Below are 12,161 nucleotides of genomic sequence, written 5' to 3'. Positions count from 1 at the left end.
CCTAGCCTTTCCCTGTTCCAGAGCCTCTGAAGTCCACTTGCCTGAGGGCCATGACTAAAGTGGTGGCCTTTTTCTTATCCTGTTTGTCCCGTTCTGCCTTGTCCTCCTGATCTCTATTATAAAAAACCGAGGTTGCCAAATTCAATAGGGTTTCTAAGTTTTGCTCCAGGCCTAAGGTGGAATTTGAAGTTTTTTTCTAATGTCTGCAGCTGACTGGGTGATAAACTTATCCTTTAACATTAGTTGGCCTTCAGTAGAGTCAGGTGACAGAGAGGTATGCTTCCTCAATGCCCCCCTTAGTCTCTCCAGGAAGGCAATAGGATTTTCTTCCTTTCCCGGTGTTATAGTGGACATCATTGAATAATTTATTAGGCTTCTTCCTAGTTTTCCTTAGTCCTTCTAGCACGTCAGTTAGCAAATGTCTGTGGCACCAATCTCCACGTTCTGATTCTGTGTCCCAGTGAGGGTCTACACTGGGAACTGCCTGCTGGCCTTTGGGGAATTGTTCTCTTTCCTCTGTTGTCATCCTATCATTGACCTGACTGAGATACCAGAGATTGCCAAACTCTTGGGCTGCAGTTATGGCAGCCCTTCTCTCATTTGTGGTTAGTGTCTGATCTAGCAGTAACATTATATCTCTCCATGTCAGATCAAAGGATTGTCCTAACCCTTGTAAAACATCAATATAGCCATCAGGGGTATCTGAGAATTTACCTATGTCTATTTTAATTTGCTTCAAGTCTGACAGGGAAAAAGGTACATGCACTCTGACTGGGCTGAATTCTCCAGAATACATCTTAGGGCCTTGGGGGAAACATTTCCCATCTGGAAACAGAACATAGAGATGCCAGCACCCCTAGTCATTTTCCGATGAGCATTAGTCCTAGAGCGTCCTCTATGGTCCTAATGCTTATTCCTTTCCAGGGTGTGTGACCACCCATGGACCTCTGCTTGTCAGATTAGTTACGCTCACTGATGTAGCAGTCCTGCACCCCTTTTCCCACCTTTCTTGACCACAAAGAAATGGGTCTGGGCTGCTGGATTCTAGTGGTCCTTTACCAGCGTGCCCAACATTGCCTTTGTGCTCAGGGATGAGTTCTAGAGCTGGGCTGGGTTTCTGAGTATTTAATAAGAACCCAGCTGCTCCATCAAGATGCATTCCCATAAACAACAGTTCTTATGCAAATTCATTTCAGAGAGGGTGTAGGCAACCTTTTGAGTCAGGATTGAGATAGAGTTTTTGCCCACTAGGGCCTTTGTCCTTCTTTTCCTTTGTAGGAATACACCCTAATTATAGATCTTAAACTTTTTGTTGCCCTGGATTAAGTCCTTTTGGGTATGAAATATGAGAGATGGATCCTGTTTGTCCTATGTGCCTTTTTCCTACGAGAAGGAAAGTGAGGAGAAAAAGATGGGCTTGCAGGTTTTGTAAGTACTTTAAGGCTTGGCTGAGTGCAAAATTGGTCTGCACGTTTGAGCAGACCAATTATTAGGCAATTTTCCTAACTCTGCTTTTATGAGAGTTTCCCTCAATTACTGAATACCAATTGTGTATTTTTCTGCCTCAATCACCCGGGAGGAAACATCTATTGCCCTGTCCTGAAGGGAGTTCCTCCTAGGTCTGTTCGGACCTTTGCATAGTAATTAAGATTTAAATCCCCTGCTATGAAATCTGCTGGGTTAAGGGAATTATCAGTGGTTAGTGTTAAATCACCTTTTTCTAACAGAATAGCCCTATACTTTAAGATTTTTGAGTTAGTAAGCTACCTTTTTGCTTTTTTTGACTTAGGATAGCTCTGAACTGGTGAGGTGTGCTCACAATGAGGTTTCCTCTAAAAGTTATTTTTCTACTTTCTTCTGTTAGTAAAGCAGTTGCCACTACAGATTGAATGCATTTGGTCCATCCATGGGTTACTGGGTTAAGGATTTTTGATAGGAAGCCTGAGGGTTGTCAGTGGTCTCAGTGTTTTCAGGCTATGCCCTGGTTTACACTGACAGCAAGGCAGTATTGGAGTGTTATAGGGTCATGGAGAAGACTTTCAATTATCAATTATAGGTTTTAAATTTAGCCTGGCTTTTAAAGGAATAGGGCACACTTTTTTCTTTACTACTTCTGTCTTTCTCTCTCTCCCTCTTTTTCTCTTTTTTCTCTCTCTTTTCTCTCTCTCTTTCTTTCTTTTCTCTGTCTTTCTCTTTCTCTTTTTTCTCTCTCTCCCTTTTTTCTCTTTTCTCTCTCCCTCTCTCTGCCTTCTCTCTTTTCCCTTTAATTTACTCATTTTGCTTTCATCCTGATCTATTATGTTGTTGTAGACCCAATTCCACTTGTTAAAGTACTGGGTCATCAGCTCTAAGGCCCTGGCCAAGGAGCCAAGGCTTGGAGATTGTATTGCAGCGGGTGGGTAAGCTGGGTAGAAATTGGGGGAGGAGAGTATATTGTACAATGGGAGAGCAATCCTCCTAGCCACTTACAAACTTGGGACCCTGGCAAGGATGGTGGGGAATGGGTCGCACATAACTGCCCATGTCGAGAGCTGTATACCTAAATTGGGAGGGATGCCAGGGGCAGACTCCCTGGGTTCATAGCCTAGATGCCTGAGGATGCAGCGTTGAGCTTCCTTAGATCCCTTTGGAGATACAACTTGCTCTAATACTTGGGATAGGAAATGAAAGTCTGAAGCATTAGTACCTAGGAGGCAGGGGTCAGAGGAAGTAGATTCAGAGGTAAGGAGAATTTTGGGGCTACACTTTCAAGAAAGTCTTGGTCAGGACCCAGGAGGTATGGGTCAGAAGGAGAGGTAGGGGCATATGCATGGGCAACTATTGAGTAGAGACTTCTGGCTGTGCCATGATCTTGACTGGCCAATGCCGGGAGTTCAGGATGACAGCTTTCTGCCTCTAGTTGGCCCTTGGCTTCCCCCAGGAAATTGTGAAAGTGGAAGCTGGTCCTAGGCGGACAAATGCTCCCAACCCAGAAGGATTGGGGCTTGTTAGAAAACCTTTTTCCAGGAAGCCTCACACCTGAGTCTTAAGTCAGGTGGCCACTCTAATCATTTTTAACCAGCCGACAGGTGTCCGGTATTTCCTCCAATTCTAAGGAATAGGACAGAATAGCAAGCAAAAGTGGTCTGATATCACTCATCGCTTTGGAGAATCCCCGTACAGACAACCAGATATTACGGGCGGGTCTTTGTTCTTAGAGCTCCTAAGATGGTGGTGGGCCGCTCCCAAGATGGTGGCGGCTGCTCCCAAGATGGCAGCAAGCCTTTTGTTCTCTGACCTGGGGTTCTTGGCCTCATGGATTCCAAAGAATGGAACCTTGGGCCATGCAGTAAGTGTTACAGCTCTATTAGAAGCCTTGGGTCATGGAAGAGAACCGTGGAACTCAGTCACTAGTGTTCAGCTCAATTATGATGAACCTGGGCACTTAGCCACACAGGAACAATGGCAAGCCTCTGGCCTGATCGGGAGTGGCAATGAGTGCCTTACTGGATCAGAAGCACAGCAGACACCCTGCCAGATCCGGAGGGGTAGGATTCAACAGTGGATCTGCGACAGCAGCATTCAGCAGTGGTTGGCAGCGAGTGAAAGCTCAGCTCGAGCCAGAACAAACATGGACCAGAAGAGTGTGCAGTTGCAAGATTTAATAGAGTGAAAACAGAGCTCCCATACAATGGGAGGAGACCCAAAGGGGGTTGCCACTGCTGCCTCGAAAGCCCTGGGTTTATATCCTGAACATTGTCCCTCCCCTTATGCTCTCAGGAAATAGATGATTTGATTATTTCTTTACCTCCTGCTCTTAGCCTAATTTGTATTTAATGAGCCCTCTTTACTATCTGATTGGTCAGGTGTGAGCTGAGTTACAAGCCCCAAGTTTAAAGGTGGCTGCTGTCACCTTCCCCAGCTAGGCTTAGGAATTCTTATAGGAAATCCAGCTAGTCCTGTCTCTCACTTTTGCCATGATTGTAAGTTTCCTGAGGCCTCCCCAGCCATGCTGAACTGTAAGTCAATTAAACCTTTTTCCCTTATAAATGACCCAGTCTCAGTTATGTATTTATTAACAGTGAGAGAATGGACTAATATACCATCCCACCTTTGTACTGCTGCTTCTGCTCCTTAGAATACTCTCCTCAGATAGCCACGCAATATGCTCCCTTACCTCACTAAAACTTAGATTTTTATGAGATATTTTACAAATAGCTAGTATTTACTTCTGTTCCCAGACCAAACTGAGGATTAGGCTATTTCTCAGGGCCCGATAGTGAGATGCAGATGAAATGGGGAGGAAGAGAGTTTTAATTTCACCAGTTACAGGGAGAAGGCCTGGAAACTATCACCAGGCCAACTACAAATTACAAATTTTTCAAGAGCTTATATACCTTAAGCTATATACTATATAAACTACATGTCTAGGTGTAAATGTGCATTCATCTAAAGACATAAGTGATTTAATGCCTTTTTTTTTTTTTTGAGATGGTGTCTTGCTCTGTCGTCAAGACTGGAGTGCAAGTGGTGCGATCTTGGCTCACTGCAACCTCCACCTCCTGGGTTCAAGCAATTCTCCTGCCTCAGCCTCCTGAGTAGCTGGGACTACAGGCATGTGCCACCATGCCTGGCTAATTTTTTGTATTTTTAGTACAGATGGGTTTTCACTGTGTTAGCCAGGATGGTCTCAATCTCCTGACCTTGTGATCTGCCCACCTTGGCCTCCCAAAGTGCTGGGATTAGAGGCATGAGCCACCGCGCCCGGCCTAACTTCTTTTAATCTGTAACTAACGTCTGAGTTCTGAAGGCGTTCCTATACAGCCTCAGTAAATTTACTTAATCTGAATGGGTCCAGGTGCTGGGGTGATTATCCTTATCTTGTCTCCTGCTAAATCTCGGATGTTTGAGGAGTTCCTTCAGACTCCTAATAAACTTGTTTAGGGAGGCCTAGGGAGTTTCTTTAGACCCACAATAAAACTTATTTAGTCCTCAATGGTGCTGTTAAGAATTCCTTCATTATTTTGTCACGCTTTAAGGCCCAGGAAAGCCTAGGCAAAACTATTGATGGGCTTTTGTTAAATCTCAGCCTTTGTATAAGGGCACTGGCTTTTAATATTTAACTTCACCACTCAGTCAGCACAGAAACAGTTGTTATGGAGGCCTGCATTAGTGAGACCTGGCCTGACACACTTCTACATGCTATAATTAGTTCTTCCTCCAAAATAACTTTTTCAGAGTTATAATTAGACTTCAGCTTTAATGAGTTAAAACCTCCCTATATGTAAGAGATTTAAAATGTGGATAATTTGCATATGTTTTAAGCAGATGTCTAAGAAGATGGATAATAATATAATATGATTACATTATCAATATTCTATACGAAATTCTGAAATAAATTAAAAGACTTTTAAATTTCTTGCAGACCCTTTTATACTTTCGTGTAATTGCTAGTTCTCCCAGACTCCACTTCCTCACCCCATGTATGTCTTTGCCCAAATACTAATTTCACATGAACTCCTTTCCTGAATACCTTACTTTCAACTAAAAATCTTAACCCACTCCACTTCTTCCCTATACCTATTTTCTGCTTTGTTTCTCTGTAGCACTCACCACCAGCTGATGTATACATCTTAATGTAATCTATTTACTACATGTAGTTATTATCTGTCTTTAGCAGTAGAATGTAAGTTTGATTAGGGCAGGGATCTCTGCATGTTTTGTTCACTCTTGAGTCTCAATGCCTGCAAGAGAACTTGGCACAAATAAGTGCTTAATAAATATTGAATGATTGATTTAGTGAATAATTTTATTGGGCTCAAAAATAGGTTACCTTAAGGCTGGGTACGGTAGCTCACACCTGCAATCCCAGAACTTTGGGAGGCCAAGAGAGGGCAGATCCCAAGGTCAGGAGTTTGAGACCAGCCTGGCCAACATGGTGAAACCCCGTCTCTACTAAAAAAATTCAAAATATTAGCTGGGCTTAGTGGCAGGTGCCTGTAATCCCAGCTACTCAGGAGACTGAGGCAGGAGAATCGCTTGAACCTGGGAGGCAGAGGTTGCAGTGAGCTGAGATCGCGCCACTGCGCTCTAGCCAGGGTGACAGAGTGAGACTCCATCTCAAAAAAAAAAAAAAAAAGGTTACATTAAATGACAATGGCAATAGTAATAGTCACAATAGTCATTTAGTCTTAAATAGACTTAAATAGTCTATTCAAAAAACCAATTCTTAAATAGGTTTTATTATTGCAACTATTTACATTGAGACGTGATTCAGTTTAATACAACATGCAGTTATTTCACGCAGGACTTAAACTGGGAATACATGATGGATAAGGAGAGGTTCCTGCCATTAGAAACTTCTAGCCCAGATTCACCCTCAATGAGTTACCACAAAGGACAAATGTACTGTGGTGCTAACAGTCTTTGTTTGATTTTAACAGTTCAAAATTGCCCAGTAGTGAAAAACAATCACTAAGTTTTAATGATGGTTTCTAGAACTTCTCCACTTCATTGTTAATAACCATGGAGAAAATCTGGTTTACACTGGAACTAAAAGTCAAGATAACAATAAAATGACAGCATATTATGTTTATATTTGTTGCTTTTCTATGAGTATTTTAAAACTTTCATGAAGACCCTGATAATCGGATGATGATGTATGAAAGCTTTTTTATCCTCTCAGATTTCAAAGCATGTGTCATTGATAACATAATAGAAAAAGTATATAATATATACACATGAATTAATACTATCAACTTAGCAAATGTTAAATAGGATGCTTAAAAAGAATTTTTTTTAGGAAAAAGATTCATTTTGTTCAGGAACTTCTCACTAGGTAGCTTGTTTTACAATGACATTAAGCATTTAACTCTTTTGTAACAGTATACCAATTGGATAAAGTCATCTAATAATATGAAAACATATACTGCATAACTTCTATACATAGATTAAAAGTATATCCATCAGAAAGAACAATAGTCAAATATCTCCTTCTTGTTTTAAAGTGATGTGGCTTAAGTGTCTGCACACTTAAAGATACAATGCCAGAGAAAAGGTCAACTATTGAAAGAACAATAGCATCAGTATGTGCAAGGCAATTTTTATTTAATTTTATTTTATTTTAAGTTCCTGGATACATGTGCAGGATGTGTAGGTTTATTACATAGGCAAATGTGTGCGATGGTGGTTTGCAGCACCTCTCAACCCATCACCTAAGTATTAGCTATTTCTTAATACTCTCCCTCCCTCCGCCCCCCAACAGGCCCAGTGTATGTTGTTCCCCTCCCTGTAAATCAGTTTGTTTTTATGAAATGTTTGTACCAGGAGAAAATACAGAAAATGCTAAATAATATCTATTTGGATTGCGGAAAAGAAGCTCCTCATTTTCTATATATTACGAGCTGAAATTACATTTGAAAATGGATTGTCTGAAAATCTAAAAAATTTTTGTTATATGGAAAATTTCATTCCAACAGAAGTAAAAGTACAATTAAATTTTAAAATAAGTATTATTTAAATTAACATAATTACGTAAAACATAAATAATGTTATTAGATGTAAACAATAAATAATTTTCTAAAGTGATTTATCTCCTCCAATTGAACTTTTCAGCATTTTCCTACAGTAGTATTTAGTATGCAGAAGAAACTCAACAATGTTGGAATGGACTTTTGGTTAGTGATTTTATAAAAGAATAAATGAGAAATTTTGTCAGTGTTCTGAATAGAATATTATGGTGGTATTGATACTTGCAATTGTTGTATGAACTCCCCTTAATAACATTTTAAGAGGAATTTGAACACTGGCCTTCCCCTGGTAAATAGGTCTCTATAGTAAGCTGTATTCCTGACAAAAGTTCTATACCTGCGTCTTCTGTCTGCATTTGTATCATTGAAATGATTTCTTGTGCTCAATCATAAGCCATATTTTAACGGTCACTCTATCATTTGTCCTGCACAATCACCCAAACGGTTATTATATCAGCTCCTTCTTTCTACATCTCCTCTTCTACTTCTTAACATTCATTACTGTCTTTCCATTCTCATTGTGCCTTTTTAGATGTACTCCTTTACCCACTTCAATCGGCCTTCCACTCCTTCCCACTCTATAAACTCTGTTCTATCAATGGTCACCACATACAGCTTCATCAAGTTCATTTGCTTTACTAAGTCCAGATAGATCCTCATTGAATGTTCTGCCATTTTTTGCTTCACTGATTATCTCTTTAAACTATCTCCTTCTCAGCCTCTGTCCTCTTCTAACTCTTCTGAATATGGCTTTTTTTCAGAGCTCTCTTTTCTCAATGTGCTCTGCACATTGGCCAGGTCATCTCGTCTCAGGATTTAATTCATGGTGTTATGGGCTAAATTTCCTTGTACATTGAAAAAATTCCTACGTTGAAGTCGTAATCCCTAGTACCTCAGAATGTAACCCTGTTTGTGGATAGGATCTTTAAAGAAATAATTAAATTAAAGTAAGGCCATTAGGGAGGACCCTAATCCAATAGATTCGTGCCTTATAAGAAGAGAAAGTTTGGACAAAGACAGGTGCAGGGGGAAGATGATGTGAAGACACAGGAAGAAGGCAGCCACCTACAAGCCAAGGAGAGAGGCCTGGAACAATAGTTCCCTCACAACCCTCAGAAGGAGCCAACACTGCCAATACCTTGATCTCAGACTTCTAGCCAAAATAAATTTCAGTGTTTAAGCCACCCAGTCTGTGGTTTTGGCAGTCCTAGCAAACAAATACAGATGGCCTCTCAACAGATGACATACAAATCTGCTTCTGACCCCCCAATCTCTTCTGAGTTTTGGATCAGTATTCACAACCATCTATTGAATATTTCCATCTGTATGTTTTATAAGAAGTTTAAATACATATGTCAAACTTTAGATAGTTATCTGCACCAGACCTGCTGCTCTTCTTTACTTCTCAGTATATCTCTGTACCCAACAATCTAAGCTTAAAATCTCACAATTTTATGGAATATATAGTCTTAATTTTTATGTTAAAACTGAAAAGGCATGATGTAGAAATGTTAAGTGGAAATGAATGGCTTTTTTCATTATCTGTGAATCATTTATATTTATTAAACCATATGCCCTAGTTGACAGGCTGGAGAAAATCAACAACTAAAACTGAGATGAGAAATTCAGACATTTGGGAAATGTATTACCAAATGTTTTCAGGACAATTTTAGTTCATTCAGTGAAAGCAAATTAGTTTGTTTCATCTTTAAATTTAGAGACATAATGTACTAAATAAGTATATAAAACACAAAAGTATATTTTAAGAAATTATTATACAAGAAATATGCATTTACCCACCAGCTAGGTCAGCAAATAGAATATTTTCCAGCATCTCAGAATCCTCTACCTGCCTACTTCTCAACTGTAATTCTTTCCCTTCTTTATAGAAATAACCATTCTCTTAATGTTTCTATTTATCATTTTCTTACTTGCTTTATAATTTTACCACGTATTTATACATCCTTAAACAATCGAGTTCAGTTTTGATTTTTAATTTTATGCGAATGGAAGCATACTATGTAAATTCTTTGCATAGTGTTTCTCTCACCCAACATTGTTTGTGGGAGTCATCCATGCCTTTTCTTTTTATGTTCTGCATTTTCACTTTGGTGTGTCAATGTGGGGATGTCCTAATTTATCTTTATTTGGAGTCTCAGTTTCTTGTATGTATACAAATTGGTATCTTTCATCAGTTCTAGTTATATCCTAGTCATTATCTCTTCAAACATATTTCTCCTCTATATTCCCCTTCTCTGACATTCCAATCAGACGTAAGTTAGACATTATTACTCCACCTTGAAAAGTCTTGACTATTTGGTTTACATTGTTCATTTCTGTTTCTGTCCATGCTGCATTCTAGAAAATCCCTTTTGCCTTACCTTCCAGTTAATTAATTTTTCCTTCATCTGTGTCTAAAATGCTATGAGCTCCATACATGATATTTTAAATTATACATATTATATTTTTTCTTTTTAGAAGTTCTACTTGACTCTTTTTCAAATCCCCTTAATCATATTTATAGCTTCCTGCCTGCTGAAGAAATGTTCAAATGTGTCTTTACTTCAGATTCCATGTTTCACCCTCTGGTATTTGGACTCTTAGCTGGCTTTTTTCTGCTCTTAGTTGATCCTGAAGCATCTCTTTCACATCGTCATTTTTCTCTTAAGCTTCATTTATTTGAACTATACATTGTACACTGCTTATTGTCTTTAGAAAGTATATTATTTGAGAAATATTAATAGGGTAAATATATATGTCATTAGAGAAGATTTAGATTTTCTTATCCCAGGCACCTAACTACTAATGGAACTACTTTCAGTAATAAACCTCTCAATGTTTTTGGCAACATCTGTGATATAAATTTGACCTGTAAATCTCTTGTGACTTCAGAGTTACAATGACTCAGATGCTTTTCTTACCACCTTGCTATGCTCAACACCAAGACTATTTTACTTTGTGCAGTGAGGGACTGTAAAAGTGTGGCATGGGTGAAGTCTGGTCTAGCATTCTAAGAGTAGCAGTTATGCATCACTTAACAACAAGGGCACTTTCTGAGAAATGTGTCATTAGGCAAATCCATCTTTGTGCAAAGATCATAGAGTGTACTTACACAAATCTAGAAGGTATAACTTACTACACACTTAGGCTATATGGAATAAGCTTTTGCTCCTAAGCTGCAAATCAATACAGCGTGTTACTGTACTGAATACTATAGGCAATTGTAACACACTGGTATTTGTGTGTCTAAGCATATCTAAACATAGAAAAGGTACAGTAAAAATATGATATCAAAGATTAAATACGGTATGCCAGTATAGGGCACTTACCATAAATGGAGCTTGCAGAACTGACAGTTGCTCTGGGTGAGTCAGTGAGTGAGTGGTGAGTGAATGTGAAGGCCTAGGAAATTATTGTGTGCTACTGTAGGCCTTATAAACATTGTATGCTTAGGTTACACTAAATATATTTTAAAACAATTTTTTTTCTTTTTTCTTTCCATTTTTATTTTTGGAGACAGAGTCCTGCTCTGTCATCCAGGCTGGAGTCACAATCACAGTTCACCGCAAACTTTGCCCTTCCCCACCTGGCCATAAGAAATCCTCCCACCTCAGTCTCCCAAGTAGCCGGGACTACAGGCATGTGCCACCACACTCAGCTAATGTCTTGCATTATTGGTAGAGATGAGGTTTCACCATGTTGCCAAGGCTGGTCACGAACTCCTGGACTCAAGAAATCCTCTTTTCTAAGCCTCCCAAAGTGTTGGACTTACAAGTGTGAGCCACTGCACCCATCCTATTTTTTCCCCTTAAATAATAAATTAAACTTAGCTTACCATAACTTTTTACTTTATAAACTTTTTAATTTTAAAACTTTTTGATTCTTTTGTAAAAACACTTAGCTTAAAACAGAAACATATTTTACAGCTGTAAAAATATTTTTTCTTGAGATTCTTATTCTATGAGCTTTTATTTTAATTTTTTTTTAACTTTTTGGTTAAAAACTAAGACAAACACAAACCATAGCCTAGAGTACTGCCTTCTGGGACAACTCCTGAAGGATCTGCCTGAGGCTGTTTTACAGTTAACTATATATATATATATATATATATATATGAAGTACACTCTAAAATAGGCCAGGCACTGTGTGCTGGCTCATGTCTGTAATCCCAGCACTTTGGGAGGCCGAGGCAGGCAGATCACGTGAGGTCAGGAATTTGAGACCAGCCCAACCAACATGGTGAAACCCCATCTCTACTAAAAATACAAAAATTAGCCGGACATGGTGGTGCATGCTTGTAAACCCAGTTACTCAGGAGGCTGAGGCAGGAGAATCCCTTGAACCCGGGAGGTGGAGGTTGCAGTGAGCTGAGATCGTGCCACTGCACTCCAGCCCAGGTGACAGAGTGAGACCCTGTCTCAAAAAAAAAGAGAGAAAGAATACACTGTAAAATAATGATTAAAAGTATACTGTAGTAAATATATAAACCAGTAATATCACATTTATTATCAAGTCTGAGGTAATGCGCATAATTGTAAGTGCTAAACTTTAATACGACTGGCAGTACAGTAGTTTTGTTTATGCCAGCATCACCACAGGCACGTGAGTTACGCGTTGTGCTACAATGCTATGTCACTAGCGGACAGGAATTTT

Source organism: Nomascus leucogenys, chromosome 11, assembly GCF_006542625.1.
Source record: "Nomascus leucogenys isolate Asia chromosome 11, Asia_NLE_v1, whole genome shotgun sequence".
Lineage (NCBI taxonomy): Eukaryota > Metazoa > Chordata > Mammalia > Primates > Hylobatidae > Nomascus > Nomascus leucogenys.
This window is presented reverse-complemented; position numbering follows the sequence as displayed.